Below are 25038 nucleotides of genomic sequence, written 5' to 3'. Positions count from 1 at the left end.
GAGAAATGCAAATCAAAACTACAATGAGATATCTCCTAACACCAGTCAGAATGGCCATTATCAAAAAGTCTAGAAACAATAAATGCTGGAGAGGGTGTGGAGAAAACAGAATGTTCTTGCACTGTCTGTGGGAATGTAAATTGATACAGCCATGATGGAAGACGGTATGGAGATTCCTTAAAAAACAAGGAATAAAACTATCATATGACCCAGTAATCCCACTCCTCAGCATATACCTTGAGGAAACCAAAGTTGAAAAAGACACAAGTATCCCATTGGTCATTGCAGGACTATTTACAACAGCTAGAATGTGGACGCAACCTAGATGTCCATCGACGGATGAATGGATAAAGAAGCTGTGGTACATATACACAATGGAATATTACTCAGCCATAAAAAGGAATGCATTTGAGTCAGTTCTAGTGAGATGGATGAACCTAGAGCCTATTATACAGTGAAGTACATCAGAAAGAGAAAGCTAAATATCATATTCTAATGCATATATATGGAAATAGAAAAATGGTACTGTAGAATTTTCTTAGAAGGCAGCAAAGGAGAAACAGACATAGAGAATAGACTTAGGGACATGGGGAGAGGGGAGGAAAGCATGAGACATATGGACAGAGAAACATGGACGCTTACATTGCCATATGTAAAATAGATAGTCAATGGGAATTTGGTGTATGTTTCAGGAGACTCAAAGAGGGGCTATGTATCAACCTAGAGGAATGGGATGGGGAGGGAGACAGGAGGGAGTTTCAAAAGGGAGAGGATATATGTATACCTATGGCTGGTTCATGTTGAGGTTTGACAGAAAACAGCCAAATTCTGTAAAGCAATTATCCTTCATAAAAAAAAAATTAATTAAAAAAAAACCCAAACCCTTAACATTCAAAATACTAGACCATGGAATCAGGTCCCATCACTTCATGGCATGTAGAAGTGGAAAAAGTGCAAACAATGACAGATTTTATTTTCTTGAGCTTCAATGTCACTGTGGACAGTGATTTCAGCCATGAAATTAAAAGATGCTTACTCCTTGAAAGGACAACTATGACAAACCTAGACAGAGTATTAAAAACCAGAGACATCACTTTGCTGACAAAAGTTCATATAGTCAAAGCTATGTTTTTTCCAGTAGTCATGTATGGATATGAATGCTGAAGAATTGATGCTTTTGAATTGTGGTGCTAAAGAAAACTTTTGAGAGTCCCTTGGACTGCAGGGAGGTCAAACCAGTCAATCCTAAGGGAAATCAACCCTGAATATTCATTGAAAGGACTGATGCTGAAGCTCCAACACTCTGGCTACCTAATGCAAAGAGCCGACTCATTGGAAAAGACCCTCATGCTGGGAAAGATTGAAGGCCAGAGGAGAAGGGGACCACAGAGAATGAGACAATTGGATGATATCATTGACTCAGTGGACATGAGTTTGGGCAAATTCTGGGAGATAGTGAAGGAAAAACAAACCTGGCATGCTGTAGTCCACAGGGTCGCAAAGAGTTGGACTTGACCAAACAACAAAGAAATGAGGGGTTAGCAGATGTAAGCCATTATGTATAGAATGGATAAACCAGAAGGTCCTACTGTATAGTACAGAGAACTGTATTTGATAGTCTATGATAAACCAGAATGGAAGAGAATATAAAAGAACATATCTATATATACTTTTATGTATATGAGTCACTTTGCTGTACAGCAGAAGTTAACACAACATTGTAAATCAACTATAATTCAATATTTTTTAAAGTACCACTGTCTCTTTCTGGGATTCTGCAAGAGCCCCTATTCCTGTTTTTTCATGACCTACTCGGTGATCTTTGTAAAGTAAAAATCAGGTTGAGTCCTTCTCTTGCTTGAAAACCTCTGATAGTTTTTCATCAAGTTGAGAAAAAGGAAAATTAAACTTTTTTCATAGCAAATGTCTCTATTTATCACCATGACTTCATTTCTAACCACTGTGCCCACTGTTCACTCTGGTCTAGTGACATTTAATGAGTGAAGGTGGTCTGTACTCAGAACTCAGCCAGGTAGGCTCTTCTGCCAAATACTCTTATGTCATTTGCATTTCAGCTGAAACATTGCTTCTTCAGAGAGGCCATCCCAGATTATACAAAATGAAATATTCACCAGTTTTAGCAAATCTCCCTGTGTTTTTTTTATATTCAAGGGAATTATCATGATCAGAAATTACACAGTTCACTTACCATTGCTTATCTATTTCCTGTTTCCCTTTTCACTGTTCCAGAACCCAAATTCCATGAAGGCAACGACTTTGTCTATCTTGTTTATTGTTCATCCCTAGCCTCTAGAATTCGGTGACCACTTAATAAACACCTGCTGAGAGAGTAATTGATACTTGTGTATATCTTCCACAAGTGGAGAAATCAATATTTTATTAGCTTATAAAAGCTAAAATGAATCAAGGGGGTCTTAACACCACTATATTAAAAGCACTCACAAATAACCATTTAAATGGTTTGAAGCAACTGGCAGATCCAATGAAGAGTAAAAATGTGCAGTGACAGCAAAACCCCCATCTTTCTGGAGGGAGCACTACATGATAGCACTTTACTTCAGCTAGTGCATATAATAGTCTGATGAGGTGATCCAATTTTACAATGGGAGAAATGGAGGTTCAGAGAGGTTTAAAAGCTTGCCTGAAGTCATAGAGTAAGTGGTAGATTCTTAACTGCAAACATCCTGCCAAGTAATCGTGATGATAATGGTAGTGGTGGTGGCGGTGGAGGTGATAATGACGGTGTGGTGAAAATGATGGTGATGATGATGACTGGCAGCAAGGACAATCACGAACCTTTATCAAGCTATTCTAACTATGTGCCAGGCATCTTGCTAGGTATTTCAGATGCTATGGGTAAGACAATGCCTATAAATACCCGTATTTCCAGTCTTCTTTTGTTTCCAAGTCTGTCTGGCATGTGTGTGCTAAGTCACTTCAGTCATGTCCAACTCTTCGTGATCTTGTTAACTGCAACCCATCAAACTCCTATGTCCATGGGATACTCTAGGCAAGAATACTGGAATGGGTTGCCATTTCCCACTCCAGGAGATCTTTGCAACCCAGGGGCCTAACCTGTGTCTCTTACATTTCCTGCATTGGCAGGCTAGTTCTCTACCACTAGCGCCACCATTAGAAGCTGTCAGCATCTAACTCTGATCTATAAGTACCAACAAACGAGGCCTGTGTGCCTTCTGAACCAGCCTCCTGGCCTGGTGGGCCCTCCTCCAGGACTGATGCTGCCTTGTCATCAGAGACAGCCCTTGGAGGCCAGAGTTTCTATAGGTGGTGCAGCTTCTCCTCACTCTGCTTTCTTCTCACTATGCACCAGAGCTCCCAACACCCTACTTTAGAACATGAACAAGGGATAGCATTTTTTAGGAGTTAAACCACTGACATTTGATAACTTACTCATTACCGCTTCATGCTACATCTGACTTGAATCAATACAGATGCACCATCTCATTTAATTCCTAAAACATTTCAATGAAGTGTATTACTCCCTCCATTTTATAGATTATATAAATAAGTCTTAGTGACAAATCAGTCCTTCAAAATCACATAGTCAGTAAGCGGATGGAAACGCCAGGGTATCTGAACCCAAGGTCTACATGTTTCACTGATGACTGTGTTCAGTCCCACTAGTGGGCTCTTCTCTTTAGAGGAAAATAGTTTCAATTATTCAGTGGTGATATTCATCACATCGACTTACACTGCATAACCCCTAGAGAAAATGTGGACTAAAGGACAACTAGAATCTTATTATCTCACCAAGAGGTACGACCAAGTCACACATTAGTTCAGGGTGATATTTCTGGACTCTGTTTCCTAACAACCCTTAGACCCAGTGCTCTAATAGCTTCTTGTGGGATTGCATTGCCTGGCTCAGTCATAATTGCATTATAATTTATAACTCCCCCACTGGTTTGCACTTTGTCAGAAATCAAGGATTGTGCAGGTCCCCATGGGAACCAATTATAAGCAAGTAATGCAAAGAGTCTTCTCAGCCCATCAGTAAAAATGGTCAGTTATTTTACAGTTAGAACAATATTTACATAACCAGGGAATTTGTACCACATCTATTTGTGTTCTTTCTGATATAGATGGGATGACTATGAAGAATAAAGAATGTAAAAAGACATATTTTTAATGTGAACCAAAGGAAGAATGCATCCGAGTGTTTTGGTCAATAGTTTTCCCACCCCTCAGAGGAATCAGCTGTACTTTCTATTAGCAGACTAATTGAGACCAGTCACTAACATTTGGTTCTCTATGCTCCAAGACACATAGGACAAACAAAAGCAGGAACAATTCCTTTTCCATTAATGAAGAGATAAAATCTTAGTTAATGTCAATATTTTTGATAAATTATATGTACATTACAGCAAAAGGGTTTTGGTTATAGATTGTGGACAATGAAATACACCTCAGTGGCTACTGGAATAAACATACATAAGCTAAATATATACCTATGAACATCATTTCAGTATTGTAGATTAAATCTATATTGATAACACAAAAATCACTGGAGCCTTGCATTGCTTATCTTCATGATTCTGTACCTTTAAATTTTAAATTAAATTTAATGTTATTTTCCAGTAAAGATATGAAGCTAAGTTCTGCAGGTGTGAAATTCAAGGACAACTTGTTCTTCTGAAAGTGGGCAGCGTTCTTTGATTTGCATGTGTTTACATTCATGTGACAAAGACAGGAAAGGTCTTTGAGCTGATGGAAGGTACAACTCACTCATTGTACAAACAGCAGGATGTTTGAACTAAAATGTGAACTCTGCATATCACTAGTCTAAGTCTTATGGCCTGCTACAGATGTTTGGTTCTGGAGGCAACGTTTAACGGCATGAAATACAGAAAGAAATAAAAGCTTAAGGGGAGTACTAGATGCCCTTTGCAGCTACAACAAGTTTCCCTAGACTCAGTGGCTTCAACAATACAAATTTATCCTCCCATGGTTCTGAAGGTCAAAACTCTACAATCAAAGGGTCAGTAGAACGGAATTCCTTCTGGAGGCTTCTGGGTAACATCTGCTTTCTTGTCTTTTCAGCTTCTAGAAGCTGTCTGCATTCCTGGACCTGTAGTGCCCCGCACATTTCCTAATCCTCAGGTCCTCAAGCCTTCCTCTCCTAAAGACCTTTGTGATTACATTGGACCCATCAGAAAAGCCCATGGTAATCTCTTTATCCCAAGATACTGACTTAATCACATCTACAAAGTCCTTTTCACCAGGTTAGGTAATATAAGTTCCGGGGACTCTGACATGGATGCCTGTAAAGTGCTATTATTCTGCTTACTCCAGAGGGAAGTAAACAAAAGATAAAGGAAAAGAAGTAGAGAACTTGCTAGAATTGGTATAACACAGCAACAGTAATAATAGTAGCAGTACTTATTATTCATTCATTCAGCAAATATCTATTTGAGCCATTGGTTCTGCTGCTGCTGCTAAGTCGCTTCAGTCATGTCCAACTCTGTGTGACCCCATGGACAGCAGCCCACCAGGCTCCCCTGTCCCTGGGATTCTCCAGGCAAGAACACTGGAGTGGGTTGCCATTTCCTTCTCCAATGCATGAAAGTGGAAAGTGAAAAGTGAAAGTGAAGTCGCTCAGTCGTGTCTGACTTAGCGACCCCATGGACTGCAGCCCACCAGGCTCCTCTGCCCATGGGATTTTCCAGGCAAGAGTACTGGAGTGGGGTGCCATCGCCTTCTCTGAGCCATTAAATCACATCAAATAATGTCTGGCACACGGAGGACTTCCCTCGCAGTTCAGTGGTTAGGACTCTGTGTTTCCAATGCATGGGGTACAATTTCCACCCCTGTAGGGAACTAGGACCCTGCATGTCATGCAGCATGGCCAAAAAATTGGAAAAAAAAAAAAGATCTAGTACATGGTGGACAAACTAAAATAGTGAGCGTACATTAGCTACGCACATGTTCAAATGCTCATGGCCTTTCTATATCTCAATGTCCAGACTGAGTGTTAAGAAATAAGCTGTGCTCTGAACAAAGCTTTAAAGACAAGTTTTAAAGAAGTTTCACTTATATAATTTCTTCAACATGTGATAAAAATTATATTTTTAATTAGATTTGATCCCAGGATGCTTTCAATAATGACACAGTAGTTCTCAAAAGAGGCAAACTCCCTTTTGAAACTCCCTCCCATTTCTCTATGGCTGATTCATGTTGAGGTTTGACAGAAAACAGCAAAATTCTATAAAGCAATTATCCTTCAATTCATGTTGATGTATGGCAAAACCAATACCATATTGTAAAGTAATTAACCTCCAGTTAAAATAAATAAATTTATATTAAAAATAATTAATTTAAAAAGGAAAACTCAAAATAATATGTTTAAATAAGTTTTAACTAAGGAACACTCTTATACTGTGAAAAGGTGTGTAATATTGCAAAGAATGAATTGGAGGTAAAGTACGACGGAAGGTCTAAGGACAGCCGTTTGAGAGGAGAATATTCTCCTTATGGAGATCTACTTTTTTTTTTTGCATTCAGTGGCAAAAAAAAAAAAAAAGAAGGAAGACACTAAGTGGTTGGATGAAAAAAGACAACTAATTACTAAGGTCTTCTCTTTGAGGCCTTGGGGAAAATTAGAGTTGGATTTCAGATTGTGTCTCTTCTACCTAACAAGAAAATGGAAACACTTACGAAAGTAGAACAGATTTTGCCGCAGGACATTTTGGGGAATTATTAAAATTTTGGAATTTATCCATTTTGATATATAACTCCAATTATATAAACTATCTTTTCCTGATGAACTTTTCAAAACCACGGCATACTCTTTAAAAATTTCTATATCTAAATGCATTATATTGGGGACTTCCGGTAAATAGAAATGGAGAAAGAGAGTGTTTGATTAGCACTGCTGTAGATGCTCCCACAATATTGAAAACAATGGAGGAGGGGCACAGTCTATAAAATTTAGACAGTAGTGAAATTCCAAGCCATCAGATTGAGGAAAATCTGTCAAAAATTGTAAAAATATTGATTAGGAAAAATATTTTTGAGACATACACCTACAACATGTATTTTTCTTTAGTATTTCAAAGAGCTAGGGAAACAGAGTGATACTATTTTGACTGAATTAAATATTTACAAAAAAATTTTCTTAAGGGTCAATGGATTGTACTTTAAAATATGCATAACTTAAAAAATGAAGTATAGTTAGTTTATAATGTGTTAGTTTCAGGTATATAGCAAAGTGATTCAAACATACATATATCAGTTCAGTTCAGTTCAGTCACTCAGTCATGTCCAACTCTTTGCGACCCCGTGAACTGCAGCACGCCAGGCCCCCCTGTCCATCACCACCTCCCGGAGTTTACTCAAACTCATGTCCATCAAGTTGGTGATGCCATCCAGCCATCTCATCCTCTGTTGTCCCCTTCTCGTCCTGCCCCCAATCCCTCCCAGCATCAGAGTCTTTTCCAATGAGTCAACTCTTCTCATGAGGTGGCCAAAGTACTGGAGTTTCAGCTTTAGCAACATTCCTTCCAAAGAACACCCAGGACTGATCTCCTTCAGAATGGATTGGTTGGATATCCTTGCAGTCCAAGGCACTCTCAAGAGTCTTCTCCAACACCACAGTTCAAAAGCATCTATTCTTCGGCACTCAGCCTTCTTCACAGTCCAACTCTCACATCCATACATGACCACTGGGAAAACCATAGCCTTGACTAGACGGAACTTTGTTGGCAAAGTAATGTCTCTGCTTTTGAATATGCTATCTAGGTTGGTCATAACTTTCCTTCCAAGGAGTAAGTGTCTTTTAATTTCATGGCTGCAATCACCATCTGCAGTGGTTTTGGAGGCCAAAAAAATAAAGTCTGACACTGTTTCCACTGTTTCCCCATCTATTTCCCAGGAAGTGATGGGACCAGATGCCATGATCTTCGTTGTCTGAATGTTGAGCTTTAAGCCAACTTTTCACCTCCTCTTTCACTTTCATCAAGAGGCTTTTTAGTTCCTCTTCATTTTCTGCCATAAGGGTGGTGTCATCTGCATATCTGAGGTTCTTGATATTTCTCCCAGCAATCTTGATTCCAGCTTGTGCTTCCTCCAGCCCAGCGTTTCTCATGATGTACTCTACATATAAGTTAAATAAGCAGGGTGACACCATACAGCCTTGATGTACTCCTTTTTCTATTTGGAACCAGTCTGTTGTTCCATGTCCAGTTCTAACTGTTGCTTCCTGACCTGCATATAGGTTTCTCAAGAGGCAGGTTAGGTGGTCTGGTATTCCCATCTCTTTCAGAATTTTCCACAGTTTATTGTGATCCACAGAGTCAAAGGCTTTGGCATAGTCAATAAAGCAGAAATAGATGTTTTTTCTGCAACTCTCTTGCTTTTTTGATGATCCAGTGGATGTTGGCAATTTGATCTCTGGTTCCTCTGCCTTTTCTAAAACCAGCTTTGAACATCTGGAAGTTGCTGAAGCCTGGCTTGGAGAATTTTGAGCATTACTTTTATATGTTTATATGTGCTCTTTCAGATTCTTTTCTTTATAGATTATTAGAAGCTATTGAGTATAGTTCCTGTGCCATACAGCAGGAAGTCATTGTTACCTATTTTATATTAATCCCATACTCTTAATTGATTTCTGTCCCCTTCTTTTCCATTTCGTAATCATAAGTTTGTTTTCTCTGTCTGCAAGTCTCTTTTGTTTTATAAATTTGTTTTGTTTTGTACATGAGTTCATTTGTATAAAAAGTTGTTTGTATAACTTTTTTAAATTTCACACATCAGTTCAGTTCAGTTGCTCAGTTGTGTCTGTTGCGACCCCATGAACTGCAGCACGCCAAGCCTTGCTGTCAATCACCAACTCCCAGAGCTGGCTCAAACTCATGCCCATTGAGTGGGTGATGCCATCTAACCATCTCATCCTTTGCTGTGCCCTTCTCCTCCCGCCTTCAATCTTTCCCAGCATCAGGGTCTTTATAAATGATATCATATATTTGTCTTATTCTGACTGGCTGTGTGCTCACAGCAGCACCATTCTCAAGAGCAAAGACACACAAGCAACCCAACCCACTGACAGGTGAATGGATAAAGAAGACATGGCACAATATACAATGGAATATTACTCAGCCATAAAAAGAATTAACCCTGGAGTAGGAAAGGAAAACCCACTCCAGTACTCTTGCCTGGAAAATTCCATGGACAGCGGAGCTTGTGGGCTACAGTCCATGGGGTTGCAAAGAATTGGACACGACTGCATACACACACAGAAAAAACAATGAAATAAATGAATTAATGCCATTTGCAGAAAAATGGATGAACCTTATCATACTGTGTGAGGTATGCATGACTTTTAACACAATAATTCACTTTTATACAGTCATTCTTTACATACACCCAAGCATTTATATGACAAATATATCTTTACAATGATATTCATTGCTGCATTGTTTGTAAGGAAAAAGAGACCTCAAAGCAATGAAAAGATTCATCTGAAGAGCAGTTTTATAAATAGGGTACATTCATTAACATGGACTATCAAAAAGCTACCAAAATAAAACATATCTATCTTCGGCCAGCAATTTTCAAAGTGTGGTTGGTATTTCAGAGAGCTTTCAAGGAGCTTACAAGGTCAAAACTACTTCATAGTACTAAGATGCTATTGTTATTTTTTCATTCTTTTTTTTTAAAGCCTCATTTCCAATAGATTAAGTGTAGTTTTTTCCACAGGCAACATGATGTGTGATGTAGCAATAGTAGAAGCGTATATGAAAATTCAGCTGTGTTCCATTTGATAAAGCATTAAAGAGAGCTTCAAAGACATAAAACAATTCTATCCTTCTTACTAGCTTTTGCTTGTTTGGAAAATGTGGTTATTATCATAAATATCATTTAGGTTAATATTTCCATGGTTTTATTATTATTTCTACAAATTGGGCTTAGTCGCTCAGTCATATCCAACCCTTTGTGACACCACGGGCTGTAGCCCACCAGGCGCCTCTGTCCATGGGATTTCCCAGGCAAGAACACTGGAGTGGGTTGCCATTGCCATCTCCAGATGATCTCCCTGACCCAGAGATGGAGCCTGAGTCTCATGTTTCCTGGACTGGCAGGCGGATTCTTTACCATTAACTCCACTTGGGGAGTCCTTTAAACAAATTCAATAATTTCAAATATGGTAAACTGTAATAGGTATAAGCAACATTTTTTTTTTGAGTTCTTGATAGTTGTGAAGAGTGTAAAGGAGCCCTGAAAACAATTAGTCTCAAGCGACACGCTCTTTTCCAGCAGAGCTTTCCAATGTCTTCTTTCGTTTGCACCTTCATATTAAATTACAGACAAACAGGAAGAAGAGCAAGGGGAAGGATATAAATAAGACACACACACACACACCCAAGAACTGAAGTCATGGGACTTCCCTGGAGGTCCAGTGGTTAAGAATCTGCATTCGAATACAGGGAATGTATGTTCCGTCTGGTCATGAGCTGCAGCTAGTGAACCGCTTACCTCAACTAAGAGCCAACAAATAAATATGTAAAAAAAAGAACTGAAATCATGAAGAAGGAAAAAAGATCCTTATATAACTACAAAGTAAATTAGACAGTAATAGGTAAATAATGCAAATGTCATAGAGAAAGTGAGTATTATACTAATATTATATGGTTAGAGTCTAAAGATATTCTTTTTATAATAGTTGTCTTTATGCTTATTATTTATGGCTATAACCATTACTTTCATATTTTAAAGATTTTTTTCCAAAAGTAATTATTTTATAATATTTGCAAAATACAATGCAGAGGGAAGGAACATGTAACTCACTACTGACTCCAATGACTGTCATAATTTTGATGTATCCCTTCTGGGTGTTTTTATATTATAGTTGAATTATTTATGAAATAAAAATGCATTCTCTTCTATTACTTTAAGGTAACACTTTATCAAAATTTTCAGTTCATTCCAATCATACCTTAAAAAGTTTCTTCATTAATTATTTTGAAAATTGTGCCCCTATGAAATTTTATGAGTTTGACATATTTCCAGTAAAATGACCCAGCATGGGGTCCCATGAAGGGGATCTTATTGTTTTTGAGAGAAGTTGGGACACTTCAAGCAAAATATTGGCAGCAGATGTTGACAGCAGTGGCTCTAAGACAACAGACGCTTTCCAGTCTCAGAGCCACTGAAGGGAGGCCTCAGAAACAGAATAAATTATGAGGCCAAATGTCATTGCTGACAGGAAATTCTTTGGGGAGTGACAGAAATCTCTCAGAAACTTAGAAGTGCTCCTTTTACCACACAGGAAGAAATCTATTTCACCATCAGGGGTGACTTAAAATCATTATTGGCTCGAAATCAAATTAATACCTACAGATGAAGGACGTGGGCTACCTGGAAGTCTACTCATTATGGTTGACATTGCAGTGCTTCAAGATGGGCCGTCGTTCACTTTAGGAGAGCCTTAGGCATTCATCAAGAGCACTCACAAAGGACAATTCCAACAGAAGCTGACTGCCCCCCACCAACAGTCTTATAAGCATGCTCATGAACATGAACTGTTGTTTTTCAGTTGCTCAGTGATGTCCAACTCTTTGCTACCCCATGGACTGCACCACACTAGGCCTCCCTGTTCATCACCAACTCCTGGAGTTTACTCAAACTCATGTCCATTGATTGGTGATGCCATCCAACCATCTCATCCTCGGTCATCCCCTTCTCCTCCTGCCTTCAATCTTTCCCAGCATCAGAGTCTTTTCCAATGTGTTGGCTCTTTGCATCAGGTGGCCAAGGTACTGGAGCTTCAGCTTCAGCATCAGTCCTTCCAATGAATATTCAGGATTGATTTCTTTTAGGATTGACTGGTTTGATCTCCCTGCAGTCCAAGGGACTCTCAGGAGTCTTCTCCAGCACCACAGTTCACAAACTAGTCAATGTCAAATACTCCACTCCTTTTTATTACCATATCTTTGGGGAACTACCTCATGAAACCCAATCTTACAGAATTTATGAACCTGTTTTTAAGATTTTTATATGGAATGAAAATATTCTGTTTGACAACAGAAATATAAACTTGAGCAAACCCTGAGAGTTTTCATTACAAATAACTTTCTTTTTTGCTCTTTCTTTTTATTATATTTATATGAGATGATGGATGCTTACTAGTGAAAGTGAAGTCGCTCAGTCGTGTCCTACCCTCAGCGACCCTATGGACTGCAGCCTACCAGGCTCCTCCATCCATGGGATTTCCAGGCAAGAGTACAGGAGTGGGGTGCCATTTCCTTCTCCATCCTACTGTAATAATAATTTCACAATATATGTGTCAAACCATTGTGTTGTATATCTTAAATTTATATAGTGATGTTTGTCAATTGTATCTCAATAAAATTGGGGAAAAAAGCACCAAGTAACCCAAAATATTTCAGATGAGAACATATTAAAGTGGTGAAATATATCTGAAGCAATCTGACGTGTTATATTAGTCAGTTAATATTTTCTAGTGAAAATTTCCCTGATAATAATATTGATAACTATATTATCACATTTCTCAGTGTTGTTAAAAAAAGAAATATAAACTTGACACTAATGGATACCTTCATTTGTACTCAATCTTTCTGATTAATTACTACATAAAACTAAGACTAATAAATTGCCAATTTAAAAGAATAATTGACTACACCAGATTCAGCACAATATAGCACTAGAAAACCCTTCAACATTAAGGTGCATCAAATAACTTAATAAAAATATGAGCATACTGCACAAAATAAATTAAAATACACTTTAAAAAACTAAGCGGGAAATTCACAATATAGTATGTTTCTTATTATTGTCAGTTAGACTTCTTCTATGGTATTCCACTTTGGTACTTGTGTTTGAAATACCCTATTCAGGTGCGACCAGTTCAATAAAACATTGAAAAACATATTATTCCTTAAGAGTCAAGTGGTTTCACCATAATCAAAGTGTTATTCATAAGTAATGGGTACATTCATAGCAGAAAGTATTAATTCTATTTCCACAATGTGGCCCTTTGCAATATTCAAGTATCCACAAGGAAGGAGGCGACTAAGCGCTACAAACACCTGCTTTGCGACATAAAGTTAGGAAGGGACAATTTAGAATCTGTCCCACATCACAGAGAATCCTGGGCAGCACTGCTTGCACCAGAGCATGACAGTATGGGCTGCGTCCATCACCTGGAATCCCTCTGGAAGGATGAGGGAATGACAGGGACACCGTTTAGTGGAAGATAACAGATAAACCCAGCAGGCACACGTGGCCACAGACACACAAAACCAAGGACATGAAAGTGTTGATCTGAGCCTCAGTCTTTCAGTCACTGTCACTGTGGCTTTAGACTCCACATTTCCTTAAAGTTCAAGGTCCATTGCTTTGTTGACCAAAGTTCCAGGAACAATTCTCATGACCAAGGAATGAAATAACTAGTCTATCTTGATTTCATAAAATATGGAAGCAGAAATGTTCATTTCAATGATTTTCCTTACTTTCTGGGTACAGAAACACTATTCATCTGTGGTGTTAATTAAACTCAGGAGTAGCTCAAGCCAGGCCAGGGCAGGTGGTAGAGCACTGCATCTGACTTGGAATCAGATCTATGTGTAAGAAGGACAGGGGCCTAAAACCTTGCAAAGTTGGACAAGTTTAAGTGAATAAAATAGTAATTAGAGTTTAATGTTCTAAATGTACACCAATTTTACATTTATAATTCAATTATAATTAAAGTTTGGACGCCTGATACCAAGGGCTAATTCACTGGAAAAGACCCTGATGCTGGGAAAGTTTGAGGGCAGGATGAGAAGAGGGTGACAGAGGATGAGACAGTTGGATGGCATCACTTACTCAATGGACATGAAGTTGAGCAAACTCCGGGACATAGTGAAGGACAGGGAAGCCTAGAGTGCTGCAGTCCATGGGGTTGCAAAGAGTCAGGCATGACTTAGCAACTGAACAACAACAAAAAGTGTAAAGAAGAAAACCAAGAAAGTTAAACCTGAACACTCAGGATATAAAAGGTATACAATTCATAAGTGTTTAAGAAACGTCAATAAACAACAATACTAAAACATTAAATATACATATTACTCTATGCTCACTAGGATACAGCTTCTATCCAATAGACTCATAATCACTATAATTAAGGAAAGGAACTATCATTACCGACTGGGATGAAAAATTGCTAAAGCATCTGTATTAATGATGATTGGGTCAATCTTCCAATGTGATGAAAACCATCATCTGAGGAAAAAAATATTCAAGGACTAGACTTCAAGGCAAAAGCCAGATCTGAAAAGTCATTTCTCCTGCTCTGCACCCCTCAAGGGCAAAGTCACCATTATCTCGAGGTGTTAGGGGAACAAAGACACAGCATCTTGATGAGATCTGAAAGTATAAGCTATATATTCAATAATACATGAGTTAATCATCAGAGTTTAGATTTTACCACCTGGTTATCTGCTTGGCTTAAAAGAAAAAGCTTGCATCAGGCAAAAATATATCACAAGTGATATTTCTCTCTCTCCCTCAATTTACTGATTGCATTTCTTGAAGGCTGCTATATGCTAAGTGCAATGTTTAAAGCTTTACAGGGTCTCACATGAGTACGACTATCAATAAAGGAAGAGAAGGCAGTTGGTGAGCGATGAGGATGAACAATATTTTAGGAAAATCACTCAAATATTCTCACTGGTATTTGCACCATTTCACAGATAGGAAAAGGGAGGATGAGAGATTAAGTAGTTGGAAGCAACCCACCAAACTTACAGATAAATACAGAGGCCAGGATTCTAAGCTTATTTCAGAGCTAGTAAATCTTATTCTATTCCACAAAAGAAAGATTAAATAGTCTATTTTATAAGAGTTTACAAGAAAAAAGACATATTCTTTTAAAGTACTTAACATGGCATTGAGTAGAGAGACAACATAATTCTTTCAAATAATCTATCTTCCTTGGTAAATAGTTCAAAGAAATCAAGGTATTAATTTCTATGGCATTGTTCCTGGTATAGAAAGTGATTTAAAAAAAAAAAACACACAACCAAAACACACAAAGGAAAAGTACGGAAAACAAAGAGTAGATCATACAACAATTAAATAAGCCATTTAAAGCCTAAAAAGTTTATGGTTACATACCAAACTTTCATTGATAACTTAAAAGTGGATTTTATCCCCATCAAGAAATTTTGCTCTTAAACTAGAGTATTAAAAAAGTAATTGCTACTAAAATCCAGAGGCTTAGGTTCAGTACCAAAGCACTCATTCCATTGAAAATATATTTGTTGAGTATCCATTAGGAACAAATAAACAAAAGCCTGCTAAGTGTTAGGAATACAAAGGTGATCGAGGCAGGCATGATTACTTGCCTACCAGGATTACATTTTAGCAGGTAAGGAAGACATAGAATAATGCCTTACTGAAACTATCATTTTGTTGAAATTGTGATATGTTAAAAATGCTAAGGAAATGGTCTAGTAATGATCATGACAAGTCTCAGAAAATCTTCCATAAGGATGGAGTTTTGAGCTGGGTTCTGGAACTTGAGCAGAAATTTAAAGGATAAGAGAAAGAGAATTCTAAGCAAATGACTCAGCACATTGAAAGCTACGATGAAGGAAAAAACACAGAACATTTGAAGGAAAGGAAAATGATCCACTGATTGAGTCATGGGAAGTGAAGGAGTAAGTTAAGACTGCAAAGAAGGAGCAACCAGATTTTATAGGGACTCCTGGACTCTGCTAAATAAATTTAGTCCTACAAATCAATATTTGGAAAGGAAAACCTTTAAGATGTTTTAAGAACTGGAGTTGGAATATTTGTTTTTGTTTTTAAAGATTAGACTGGTTCCAGTTGGGAAAAGAGAGTAAGGACAGCTTGAGAGAATGTTGGGGAGTGAAGAGGATAATTATTTCCATTTTAATTCAAGCTTTGAGGTAATTCTGGAATAGCTAAGAGAAGATATTGGATAAGTAGTTGGTCATGCATATTTGGAGCCCAAAGCTGGACTGGAGGTGAAAAAAAAAAATGGGAGAGTCATACAAACACACACTGAAGTCTGACCATGGATTTAGGTGTTTAGAGACAGAATATATTGTAGGGAAAAAAAAAGAGTTTTGAGGGCTAAAAAAAAAAAAGAGTTTTGGGGGATGCCATGATTTATAGGAAGAAGTAGAGAAGCTGGAAAAAGAGTGTGGGGTTACAAACGCCTAGAAGAGAAGGAGGAAATGGACAATGTGATTGGATGCTAGTAAGTAAAACAAAAACAAAAACTGAGGGATGAATTTGGCGCATGAGACCATCAACGGTGCTGACAAGGAACATCACAGCAAACTGGTACAGGGGGAAGGCAGAGGGCTGAGATGTATACAGAAGTTTCTTAAAAACTTTCAAGAAAGTGTGCTATACAAGAAATGTGGTAGAGAAAGGAAAGAGATGGAGGGAAGTGTTTGTTTTGTTGCACCACACTTTGTTTTTTATTTGTTTTTTGGCTGCACTGGGTGTCTTCTGGGGCATCTGGGCCTCTCTAACTGGGGAGCACGGCTTCTCACTGGAGCATGCAGGCTCAGTAGTTGCAGTGTGCAAGCTCAGTAACTAGCACTCAGGCTTAGTTGCCCTGAGGCATGTGGGATCTAAGTTCCTCGATCAGAGATTGAAGCTGTGTTCCCTGAACTAGAAGGCAGATTCCTAACCAATGGACCACCAGGGAAGTCCTCTGCCTCAGTTTTAATCGGGGAAAATAGTTCCTATATAGATACAGATAATATTGAGAAAGACCCAATAGAGAGAGGAGAGTCACATAACAGGTGATCAAAGGGATATTCATTAATGAGAATTAGAGAACAGGAAAGGATGGATTCCAAAACAGGAGGAAATCGGCCTCAGAGGGGGAAGAGAGGCACCTCTGTTATTGCAATAGGAGGGAAGGAGACAATGAGAGATTTGTATGTTTGATGCTGATAGATGATAGATTTGTATGTTTGATGGTGGCAGGTGAAGGGAGTTCCCAACACATAACTGCTACCTTCCAAATTAAGTGAAAAGGGATGGCATTTGCTGAGTGCCTGGAGAGGTATGGCAGCAGTGACTTCAGAAGGGTGAAGGTAGTTTGCAATAGCCATTGTGAACTGGAAACTGAGTTGATAGAGATGTAGCTAAGGTTGTTGATCATAGTGTAGCAATATATTTTTCTCTTCTGGTTTATTTTATCTATGGTTTACCTGGAGATAGAACAAAGCAGATAGTTCAGCGTATCTGTGGTTGGGTTGAGTTTGATCAGAACCACAAGGATGACAAGCCTAAGCTATTGGACAGGTTAAAGAAAACAGGGGCCGATGGACTAGCCAAGACGTTGGCGGAAGATCATTAATTGAACAAGCATGCTAGAAAATAGAAGGTTACAAATTGCAAGTAGGAAGTTGACATCGTGATTTTTGTGAAAGCAGTTTCCTGAGGTTGCTGATTTCGAGTTTGACTCGGACAGTGAGTGGCTGAGAAGACTGAAGAGGAAGCTATTACAGAGGATGAGGTTAAAAATGTTGAGAGGCCAGGATGGTTCACTATGATAAATGACTATCAACAACACCTAGGGAATTGTGTTGGCAGGAACTGTGTTAGAAATGAAAACTTATCTGGATGCCAAAACTGCAGTGACACAATGAATCACCTGAAGGCCAATGGATGATGGGTGGAGAGGGTGGTCTTCTGTGAGCCTCAGACAAAGCAGAGTGCTTACACGTAGGAAGAGGTCCCTTCATCGAGAAGCCACAAAAGGGCATGAGAGCCACCGCACCACTGAGAAGCAGCAAAGCTCAGTGAAGCTAAAATGAAGCAGTGTCTTTGGGGACGAGCCTGGATTTGATGCTGGCAGGATGGGAGTGGAAATAATTTGAGTAAATGCTGAGGGTATATTGTCCTTGATGATGGTGAGACAGTGGATCCAGGGAGAGATCAACGGAGGAAGAACACAGTTTTGCAGAATGATAGATAATAGAAGGTGAACAAAAGTGGAGAATGAAGGTCATACTCCAAGTACTGATGACTTCAAGATGAGACCTCAGCTGCTGCTGCTGCTGCTAAGTCGCTTCAGTGTCCGACTCTGTGCAACCCCATAGACGGCAGCCCAACAGGCTCCCCCATCACTGGGATTCTCCAGGCGAGAACACTGGGGTGGGTGTTTTCCTTCTCCAAGGCATGAAAGGGAAAAGAAAGTGAAGTCGTTCAGTCGTGTCGGACTCTTCATGACCCCAAGGACTACAGCCTACGAGGCTCCTCTATCCATGGGATTTTCCAGGCAAGAGTACTGGAGTGGGTTGCTATTGCCTTCTCCTGAGACCTCAGGGAAGGCCTCTAAGATCAAGGCAACATTAAAGTACAGAATCTGACGTACTGGCGTTTAAGCAGCACCAGTAAATTTAGTTCTCAAATTCTAGAACATCAGAATCTTAACCCCTCTACTAGTGGTTTACCATTTCCATTAGAGCTGATTCAGAATACCTGTTATCATCTATGAAAGTTTATGTCATATGGTACCAACTATCTTGCCATAATTTGTTAATTAAGGTGAAAGTTGACTCTCAGTTCAGTTCAGTTCGGTAGCACAGTAGTGTCCAACTCTTTGTGACCCCATGAATCACAGCACGCCAGGCCTCCCTGCCCATCACCAGCTCCCGGATTTCACTCAAACTCATGTCCATTGAGTCGGTGATGCCATCCAGCCATCTCATTCTCTGTCATCCCCTTTTCCTCCTGCCCCTAATCCCTCCCAGCATCAGAGTCTTTTCCAATGAGTTAACTTTTCGCATGAGGTGGCCAAAGTACTGGAGTTTCAGCTTTAGCATCATTCCTTCCAAAGAAATCCCAGGGCTGATCTCCTTTAGAATGGACTGGCTGGACCTCCTTGCAGTTCAAGGGACCCTCAAGAGTCTTCTCCAACACCAGAGTTCAAAAGCATGAATTCTTCGGCACTCAGCTTTCTTCATAGTCCAACTCTCACATCCATACATGACTACTGGAAAAACCATAGCCTTGACTAGATGGACCTTTGTTGGCAAAGTAATGTCTCTGCTTTTGAATATGCTATCTAGGTTGGTCATAACTTTCCTTCCAAGGAGTAAGTGTCTTTTAATTTCATGGCTGCAATCACCATCTGCAGTAATTTTGGAGCCCAAAAATTAAAGTCTGACACTGTTTCCCCATCTATTTACCATGAAGTGATGGAACCAGATGCCATGATCTTACTTATCTGAATGTTGAGCTTTAAGCCAACTTTTTCACTCTCCTCTTTCACTTTCTTCAAGAGACTTTTAGTTCCTTTTCACTTTCTGCCATAAGTGTGGTGTCATCTGCATATCTGAGGTTATTACTATTTCTCCTGGCAATCTTGATTCCAGCTTGTGCTTCTTCCAGCCCAGTGTTTCTCATGATGTACTGTGCATAGAAGTTAAATAAGCTGGGTGACAATACACAGCCTTGATGTACTCCTTTTCCTGTTTGGAACCAGTCTATTGTTCCATGTCCAGTTCTAACTGTTGCTTCCTGACCTGCATATAGGTTTCTCAAGAGGCAGGTCAGGTGGTCTGGTATTCCCATCTCTTTCAGAATTTTCCACAGTTTACTGTGACCCACAGAGTCAAAGGCTTTGGCATAGTCAGTAAAGCAGAAATAGATGTTTTTCTGGAACTCTCTTGCTTTTTCCATGATCCAGTGGATGTTGGCAATTTGATCTCTGGTTCCTCTGCCTTTTCTAAAACCAGCTTGAACATTTGGAAGTTCATGGTTCATGTATTTCTGTACACTGGCTTGGAGATTTTGAGCATTACTTTACTAGCATGTGAGATGAGTGCAACTGTGTGGTAGTTTGAGCATTTATTGGCATTACCTTTCTTTGGGATTGGAATGAAAACTGACCTTTTCCAGTCCTGTGGCCACTGCTGAGTTTTCCAAATTTGCTGACATATTGAGTGCAGCACTTTCACAGCATCATCTTTCAGGATTTGAAACAGCTCAACTGGAATTCCATCACCTCCATTAGCTTTGTTTGTAGTGATGCTTCCTAAGGCCCACTTGACTTCACATTCCAGGATGTCTGGCTCTAGGTGAGTGAGACACCATTGTGATTATCTTGGTCATGTACATCTTCTGTGTATTCTTGCCACCTCTTCTTAATATCTTCTGCTTCTGTTAGGTCCATACCATTTCTGTCCTTTATCGAGCCCATCTTTGCATGAAATGTTCCTTTGGTATCTCTAATTTTCTTGACGAGATCTCTAGTCTTTCCCATTCTGTTGTTTTCCTTGATTTCTTTGCATTGATTGCTGAAGAAGGCTTTCTTGTCTCTTCTTGCTGTTCTCTGGAACTCTGCTTTCAGATGCTTATATCTTTCTTTTTCTCCTTTGCTTTTTGCCTCTCTTCTTTTCACAGCTATTTATAAGGCCTCCCCAGGCAGCCATTTTGCTTTTTTGCATTTCTTTTCCATGGGGATGGTCTTAAAACCTGTCTCCTGTACAATGTCATGAACCTCCATCCATAGTTCATCAGGCACTTTATGTATCAGATCTAGTACTCTCAGGATGAATCAAAAAAGCATTAATACCCCTTTAAAAATCTAAATTAAAAAAACAAAAGTGATACAAAGGAACATATTTACAAAGCACACAGACACAGAAAACAGACACAGAAATCAAACCTATGGTTATCAAAAGGAAAGGGGGAAGGGACAAATTCGGAATTAACAGACACAAGGTACTATACATGAAACACATAAACCACAAGGACCTGCTGCCTAGCACAGGGACTGTATTCAACATCTCGCAATAACATATAAGTGAAAAGAATCTGAAAAACAGTGTCTATATAATATATATTACATTTAAGTACAACTGAATCACTTTGCTGTACACCAGAAACATTGCAAATCAACGATACTTCAATAAAAATAAAAAATTAAAAAAAAATAAAACTTGATATCAATTTACTACCTAGAAAAACAAGAGGAAAAAAGACCAGTCAAGGAGCCTTTGGTAAATTGAGATCTTATACAGAATTCTGAAAAGAAAAAACTCCTCTAACAGATTTACTACACATTTCCACTTTTTTCTTAATTCAAAGTATTTCAGGGGTTTGGAATATGTATTTTACCTTCTATGTCAGCAAGTTTTGAGTGAATTGCAATAATTAATGATAGTAACTATATGAACCTAAAATATTCATCTACTGAATTTATATCCCTTCTCCACAGTTTTAAATTGCCTGTATTAAAGATCTTAGTGTATATATATATATATATATATATATATATATATATACCTTGAATTATGGATCATTTAAAAATCCTTTTGAGATATAAATCCAGAATTTTCAAAGCTTTAAAAGACCTTGCACATCATTTATTCCTCTACTTTTATTTTGTAGCCAGGAAAACCAAGGTACAGAGAGGTCCCAGCAGGAGAGACAGTGTCCAACATAGCTTTAACAAGAAGAAAAGTGCAGTGGGAGGCCACGCCTTAATGTCTATCCAGCCCTCATGAAGTTGGCATATTATGAGCAAACAAACATAGCTTGCTCTCTCATGCCTCTTTTTTTCATTCCTCTTTGGCACCATTCAGCCTGTAAATGAGGCAAAGTCATGTTGTAGCCATGTTCTAGTTTCTTCATGTAGGAAGGTTATTTAAAACACACTCTGAGTCAATCCTCTGGCAGCCAAAAGGTTTCACAGAAGACCTGTGTTATTTTAAGAATGATATTTTTTCACTGATCCCTGAAGAACTAGATACTTAAACATTTATTGGCACAAGGTCACTGCTTTACTGAAATGGCTTTAACTTAACATAAATCAACTTAGCACCTCTGTATATCCCTCCTTTAAGGAAGGACAGAGAAATCTAAAGTGAAGGTCAGTTTAATTCTTTCTTGTCCAGACTCACTGAGGTAATTTCTACCTCCCTGTACCTCTATTTTCTGTTGAGTGTTTAAGAACAAAGGGAGTCACAAAGCTTACTGAAAATGAATACACAACTGCAAGGTGGTACTAAACAAGTTCTTTTGTATTTGATGTGTTCATCAGAAAGGAAAAGAAAATAAAAGAAAGAGTCCTAAAGCCACAATTTTAAGTTAAATACTGAAATCCTCATAAGGGGAATTTTCCAGGGGCCTGTGTGCCTGTGTGTATATTACATACACAGTCACTCTATGTATTATATTTTGTCAAATTTTTATGAACAAAGTGATCTATTGACCGCAATCAAAAGGACTCATGCTTTGAAATTTCTCTCTCTTGTTTTTCAGTGCTGCAGCCTGCCCTGAATCTTCCCGACCGTCTCTTGCACTCTGCTGACTTTATCCGTGAGGTAAGTGTTAAAAGTATAGCATGTGGGCCTGCCCTGGTGGTCCAGTGACTAATCACTGTGCTCCCAAGGCAGGGAGCTGGGGTTCAATTCCTGGACAGGGAACTAGATCCCACATGCCCCAACTAAGAGTTTATGTGCTGCAACTAAAGATCCCATACGTTGAAACGAAGACTGAAGGTCCTCTGTGCCCCAAATAAGACCCACCACAGTCAAGTAAATAAATAAACCAATAAATAGCACATGGTCAAACAAGGGTTGAAGATGGATTAACTGGGTTGTCTCTGCTCTAGAACAAAGTTTTTCTATGCAAAAGCTAAACTGCTACCTTCTTGAATGAAACCTTTGCCTCATGAGCACAACTTTGTTGAGTCAAATTGTTTAAAGATTTATTATAGAAAAACGACCCTTTGCAAGTTGCCTCCAGCAGGGCTTTCTCAAAATGCCCATGACAGAAGTGACAAGTGGAGAAAAAAGGTTGTCAACTACTAAAAAGATAAAAATATATACACTCCACAATTAGTTGATACATATACATAAATATAACCCAAAGAAATAGCACAGCTTGCTAACAAAATTGACTTCTGTTTAACTGAAATAAGGAGACATTTGCAAGCAGCTCAAAAATAAAACAACTTTTAAAAATTAATTAATTCCATTGACTAAAGTTTTGAAGAGGGATTGAAAGGCAGGAAGCCCTTGATTAACTAACTCTGTGAGTTCTAACCAGACATGCTAGAGATCGAAGCATGGGAAATGGGACCAGAGTACACGTAAACAGAAAATCCCTCTGAGCAGAGGCAGTCTCCACTTGGTGTTCCTGTCCAGTTTTTCCTCAGCTCGGAGTCCTGTGGAAACCAATCTTGGACCTATGTTCCATCTTAATGTCTGACATTGGGGTGGCTCTAGGAATTTGTATGAAATATGTTGCAAAATAACTTTTTAATCCAACTGCTTTGCCAAAATTAATATACCAGGTTTCATCAGCATCAACACTAAGGAGATGATAAAAATTAACAGAAAAATTACCATGAAACAGTTTGTATAGCTTTTATTTCCCCTGTGTATGTTTTTAATGACCTTAGCAAAGCAGAATGGAAATATTTGTGTTCTTTGCAATCAGCTCACATGCTTAAGTTGTCTATTCCCAACCCAAATACAGTTGCCTATTCACTGCAGATGGTGACTGCAGCCATGAAATTAAAAGACGCTTACTCCTTGGAAGAAAAGTTATGACCAACCTAGATAGCATATTCAAAAGCAGAGACATTACTTTGTCAACAAAGTTCCATCTAGTCAAGGCTATGGTTTTTCCTGTGGTCATGTATGGATGTGAGAGTTGGACTGTGAAGAAAGCTGAGTGCTGAAGAATTGATGCTTTTGAACTGTGCTGTTGAAGAAGACTCTTGAGAGTCCCTTGGACTTCAAGGAGATCCAACCAGTTCATTCTAAAGGAGATCAGCCCTGGGTGTTCTTTAGAAGGAATGATGCTGAAACTCCAGTACTTTGGCTACCTCATGCGAAGAGTTGACTCATTGGAAAAGACTCTGATGCTGGGAGGGACTGGGGGCAGGAGGAAAAGGGGACGACGACAGAGGATGAGATGGCTGGATGGCATCACCGACTCAATGGACGTGAGTTTGAGTGAACTCCGGGAGATGGTGATGGACAGGGAGGTTTGGCGTGCTGCAATTCATGGGGTCACAAAGAGTCGGACACAACTGAGTGACTGCAGTGAAATGAACTGAACTGAACTTTTAGGGAACACGTTTTGTAGGCTGCAATGTTCATTTGGAGTTTCTTTTCTCATTTCATGATAAACTTCTTGACTATCCTGGTAATATAAAATAAATACATTTCACATCTCACTGGTGGAATTTATTCTCCTTTGACCACTGACTCCAGTCTGCCATCTCACTTCCCCAGACCTGCCGATCCACTAGCCTTCTTTCCATCTTCATCTGCTTTCCAGGACAGTGTGGCTAACAGATTTGGGCTGGCAGCTGAACTGCTGAGAACTGTTCAGACCTGAGCTACTACTGAAAAGCAAGGGGAAAGATGACAAATGGCTCACGATTTCTAGATGCTTTGAGCTTATCTGAAGGCAATGTATTCACCAAAGGATTTAACAGAGACACAATCTAATATGGGCTTCCCAGTTGTCTGAGTGGTAAGAATCCACTTGCAATGCAGGAGATGTGGGTTTGATCCCTGGGTTGGGAAGATCCCCTGGAGAAGGAAATGGAAACCCACTCCAGGACTTGTGCCTGGAAAACTCCATGGACAGAGGAGCCTGGTGGGCTATATATACAGTCCATGGGGTCGCAATGAGTTGGACACAACTTAGCGACTAAACAACAACAGCAGGTCTAATTATGCCATTCCTATAGGCCTATCCCTGTCATCTTTTCGTCCTGTTTCTTTCAGCTTGCCAACTTTTGGCCAACTTGTGGGTTACCCAGTGAATAGGCTGAGTTGGAATTCATTCACTGTTTTCTTAGGCTGTACATTTTGTTCCAGCTATGCCCAAAATGCAATGTGATATTCAAATAATATATCACTGATGGTTCTGATTCTGAGGTTTACTCCAGTACTTAACAGCTTTGGTGACACCGTATGGCACTGAGAGAAAGCCTCTGAATGTGAGTCAGAACTGAGAGTTCCAGCCCTGACTCAGCCA

General features: G+C 39.1%; 1 protein-coding gene across 5 annotated transcripts in view; it reads right to left on the bottom strand.

Moving 5' to 3' along the window:
- The window catches only part of RBMS3 (RNA binding motif single stranded interacting protein 3), a 785524-nt gene that overhangs the window by 164377 nt on the left and 596109 nt on the right, over window positions 1–25038 (bottom strand). The gene's annotated exons all lie outside the window — the stretch shown is intronic.

The sequence above is a fragment of the Capricornis sumatraensis genome, chromosome 10 (genome assembly GCF_032405125.1).
Source record: "Capricornis sumatraensis isolate serow.1 chromosome 10, serow.2, whole genome shotgun sequence".
Lineage (NCBI taxonomy): Eukaryota > Metazoa > Chordata > Mammalia > Artiodactyla > Bovidae > Capricornis > Capricornis sumatraensis.
The sequence above is the reverse complement of the archived record's forward strand: the minus strand, read 5'-3'. Positions and strand labels throughout refer to the sequence as shown.